Source organism: Capsicum annuum, chromosome 1, assembly GCF_002878395.1.
Source record: "Capsicum annuum cultivar UCD-10X-F1 chromosome 1, UCD10Xv1.1, whole genome shotgun sequence".
Classification (NCBI taxonomy): Eukaryota; Viridiplantae; Streptophyta; class Magnoliopsida; order Solanales; family Solanaceae; genus Capsicum; species Capsicum annuum.
In genome coordinates this window covers 250,885,565-250,890,357 of record NC_061111.1, presented here as the reverse complement: position 1 = coordinate 250,890,357, position 4,793 = coordinate 250,885,565, and the positions used below count along the sequence as shown (strand labels likewise).

At 27.5% G+C, this 4,793-nt stretch overlaps 1 long non-coding RNA gene across 1 annotated transcript; it reads left to right on the top strand.

Moving 5' to 3' along the window:
- Nucleotides 1-2,069: 2,069 nt before the first annotated feature.
- On the top strand, nt 2,070-4,400 carry LOC107850390. The gene is made up of 2 exons (XR_001668581.2): nt 2,070-2,688; nt 3,961-4,400. It is a non-coding gene; the product is annotated as an uncharacterized LOC107850390 (long non-coding RNA).
- The last annotated feature ends 393 nt before the right edge of the window (nt 4,401-4,793 follow it).

The following is a 4,793-nucleotide window of genomic DNA, read 5'->3' as shown; positions in this document are numbered from 1 at the left end:
TTATTTTTTTGTGTGTGCTCGCATATGCATGCTTTTATTGTTTATTATGTGAATTAGTTCAGACATTATGATGTAAGATGAACATTGTCATAAAATAGCATCCTTTTTATGTTCTGAATTAAATTAGAAGCTATACAAATTCAATAGAAATAATAAGATCTTGTAATCTCAAAAAGTTTCACTTCTTTATTTTATTTAATGAATTATGTTTAAAATATTCTCTTTCATTCTTGAAAAATTTAATCTTAAAATATATCTATATTTAAATTTGAGTTAATTAGCAAAATTTTATATTGAAATGATTTTAAAAATTAATTGAAAGCTTATTATTGAAAATTTATATTTAATACTAAACAATTTTAAGGTGGTTACAAAAGTCTATTCTTTTGTGGGAGTTTTAAACTTCAAATATACCTTTTGTAGGAGTTATATTAAAGGCAAGAATAACTATCTATTTTATACACAAATTTGCACAAAAGAAAAATAGACTTTTTATTTGTAACAACAAAATACAAGTTTTAATATCTTTTTTTTTTAAATTTTTTTGAAAATTAGTTGTGTGTTTATGAATGTTTCTAAAAATTTTCTTTATTTTTATCTTTTATATAATTGTTCACTTTTAAATAAACTTAAAATTTTCAAAAAATAATTATTAAGTATCTGTTCTTTATCAATTACCTGATTTTTTGTTGCCAAAATGAATATTGTTTGAGTCATCTAACTCAAAAACACCTTTAAGAAAAGTGTTAATACTTTAATCAAAAAATCTTTGTGAATTATGTTTAATTTATATTTTTTTGTATGCAATTTATGAAAGTGAATAAAAAAGTTATAAGTAATATTGCTCATCAAATTTTTATAAATAAATAACTACCAAGGTATGTTGTCATGCTTAGTTAGCTTTTTAATATTTATATTATTTATTATTAAGATTAATTATTTTTTTAATCACAGTTATATACCCAAATATAAATTGTAGAATAAACAATAAAAAGTCACCTAAAGATAAATTATAGGACAAACAAATTTAATTAGAAAAATTTATTTCCACGTCATTTAATAAACTGTATAATATTTTAACCTTAAACTATGATCAAATAATTTGAAGTATTTGAAGAGTCAAAAGAAGAGTAATGAAATCTCATATTTATAATTATATTTTTGAAAGAATTTTAAATCATCTTTCATACTTTATCTTAAATTTATTGATACAGTTTGAGTAGGAGTTTATGAAGTAGAAATAGAGTGCGGGGCTAAAACAAATTGTGGAGGTAAATTTTGGTGTTTGGGTGGGTGGGCTAGAGGTAACGGTAGAAATAAAGTTTTATATATTTTTTTGCAATGAGCAATATTATAAATTGTATGTGCATAGATTTTTAATTGAGAGTGGTAAATTTTTAAATTTGAAATAAAAAATTTTGAATTAGAGGAATTAATTACTTTTAGTCCAATTAGCTATTGATTTTGAATCAATAGACCGAAAAATTAAAATTAAAAATGAAAGACAAAATGTTATCACGTATCTTAATTAGTTAAAAATATAAATGTAAAAGTCCAACTACAAAATAATAATCATTTAATATTTTATATTAATTATTTATGAAAATCAGCAACAAAACATAGTTATATAAGAATGGTAATTTCATGCTTTTCATATAACAACATCTAAAATAATTGCGACAATGATTAGTAATTTCACTATTAACAATTATTTTTAGTATTCTATAATCAATTTAAAATATGTTAATATGATATTAAACTTTTTAAACAGTTTATTAGTTCAAAAGAATAAGTTAGTATTTTTTTAATGAGATTCTTAAAAATGAAGTATTCTGTGCATCGCGTGAATACTTATACTAGTTACATATAGAGAGATAAATAGATAGATTGGTATGTTTTACATAGTTCTAATTAATATAATATTGTTATACTAACTATGCATTTGTTTATTTTCTAGAACGTTGACACCGCTTGAAACATGGAAAAACTACCGAAATAACAAATCATCCTCACAGAATTAATAATTCTCTCTCTACTTTGAATCAAGGAAAAAGGGTGAAATTCACCCCTCTAGGAAAGTTGACTAAATATTTCTTTATTATATTTTGGGTTAAATTTATCCTCGTTGTTATATTTTGAAATCAAATTTATCACTCTACTTTGAAGAATGGTCTAAATATATTTTTTATCATACTTTGGGATCGACTTTACCTCGATGTCATACTTCAAAGTTAAATTTATTGTCGTTGTTAAAAAAAATCATATACACCTTTTTTTTAATAAAAAAACTCAAATCTATGATAAATGACTTATTTTTTATTTTTTTATATAGAAAGATGAGTTGAATGGATGATCCAGAGTAAAATTGTCTTTTCATCATTCAATAAGCTCACTCTAGAAGCATCCCCTCTTGTTCAAAAAATTTGTAGAAAGATCTGCCATTTTAACAAATAGAAAAATCTTATATTCTCCTCCAACTTTCTTTTACACAATCACAATTGGAAGTAATAGTACAGAGAAAGAAAGGATGATTCAATGCAATTCATTGGTTATGGTTTGTATCGTCTTTCTCTCTATTGAAGGAGTAGCCCTTAAATTGTTCAGGAACCGAGCTATCCACCTCGAATAAATCTGCGAGAGCCACTGCTGAAATCTATCACTATACGGTCAATATATGGGTCAGCAAAGGTCAGTAAAAATTCCAATTTTAGGCCAATTTTTTAACTTCTATATGTAGTACTCTATCATATAAAATTTTTTGGTTTGGTTTATAAAAATTCTGATCATTTCACCAAAAATAATGTTTCACTTGCAGCATGTCCTTTTTTGACATAATCTGCATCTTTGTGAGGATTATAAAGACTCACCTATTGAGTACACAGTGGCTGATAAGCTCTACAAAAAAAAAACTTCTTGAAGAAGCTTTCTTTGCCCCATGAATTTAATTTCTGTTTTTTACGTGACTAAACACCTACCTTAAGAATCATATATTTGATGACTGGATTTGTTTTTTATGTTTGAAATAGTTCTTAATTAAGAATCTTTACAAGTAAAAGGTCTTAGCAAGGATTTCAATAAATGCTTCTCTATTTAGTAACTTCTCCGTCAAAGAATACTTTCAAAATGCATTTGCTTCCGATATTATGTACCAAATATTCTGCTAAAGATGTAGCATAGTATAATGATTCTATTTCTTGACAACTCTATTCTGACTGGAACCTTTTTGGCAGGTGAAAAATTTCCACTTGATTAAGTTCGGGTAGTGAAAATAATGGTCTCATTAATCTATGGAAGATGTTAAATGTAGTTAATTGGTAGGATTTCTATAAGATGTGAAAATGTTAAGGTAACATTAAAACTGAAATGTACCTTTTCTTCTATTATATAGAAACAGGAAGAATGGAATGATCAAGGGTAATATTATAATTAAAGCTAACGTTAATGGCATTTACCCTGCATAGTTGAATAAGAATTATATTTCTACTGTATAGAAATGTGAGCAATGGGACGGCCAAGGGTAGAAAAATCACTTGCGGAATTCAGTATGATTCTATTTACAATTTTCTTCGGTAATTTTTTTCTAAACTAACTACGCTGCTTGAGCTTTCATTTGATAATTGTATAAGTCTCCTTTACTTTGTCTGATGATATATACTTTTATTTGATTGTCACATCTATTGTTACATTTTTATTATAAAAATAAGCAAGATTATTTCAAAAAATATAACTCCAATGCCTCGGAATACGACCAACGATATTGAAAAATTAAATGGTACATAACAACATTGACGACTCTCTCAACCTTCAGAAAATGTAACCGACAGATTCTCGATATTATTATCAGTATGAATTCCGTGTTTCCAAAGCTTTTCATTCTGTTTTCTGATAAGGTTGTCAATTTTTTAATCTCAAATTATTTATGATGTATAACTAATTAATGTTTTTCGGTGTTCTTTGAAGGATTATGAAATCAGTTAATGAGATTACAAATTTTTGTACATTGGCATATATGGTGTTATTATTAATCATTGCTTTAGGGAAGTCAACCAAGTGGCAGATAAGCTAGCTTCCATGAGCCATAACATGAGTTCTGTTAGAGCGTTTACACATCCCAGCTCTATGTGCAAGCTAAGGGGTTGCTCAACATCAATAGATGGCAACTCGCGGCCTTATTCAGAGTTAAGAAAAGAAAATCAGAATTTCTGTTTTGAACCTCCTTGAAGTGAGCCTTGGTTGTCACTGACTGAGTCTACTTTTAGTCCGCCTTCCTCACTTGTAGTAATTTTCCCTGTGGCAATGATACAACAACCAATTATTCTTGTAAAAGAAGTTCCTTTTTTTGGGCTCAAATTTTGAAAGTTGGATATTTTTAATCCTCAAAGGAAGATTTACATTTTGTCTATTGTTTTAACCATTCTGGTGAAATTCCTTGTGTTTCTATTTCTTTATTGTTTGATTACATGAAACTGAATGCTTGTGGTAAGTATGCCAAAAAATGAGAGTGCTTAGCTCAACACAAATCAGCAAAACGACGTCTTAATTAGGTTGGAAAGAGAAGTGGAAGTAGGCGGAGAGAGGTGGTGGTGGGTGGGTTTGGAAATGAAGGGAGGTTGTGGTTTGAAGGTGGTGCAGGTGTGTTTTCAAGTGGTGTCGGTAGGCCTAATGGGGATAATAACCAGGTTATGGAGAAATTTGTTGACAGAGCTATTAATGCAATTATTGTTTTAGCTGTTGTTTTTTTTTGCTATTACTAAGTTGCTCACTATTGATTAGGATTATTGCCAGGTAAGTTA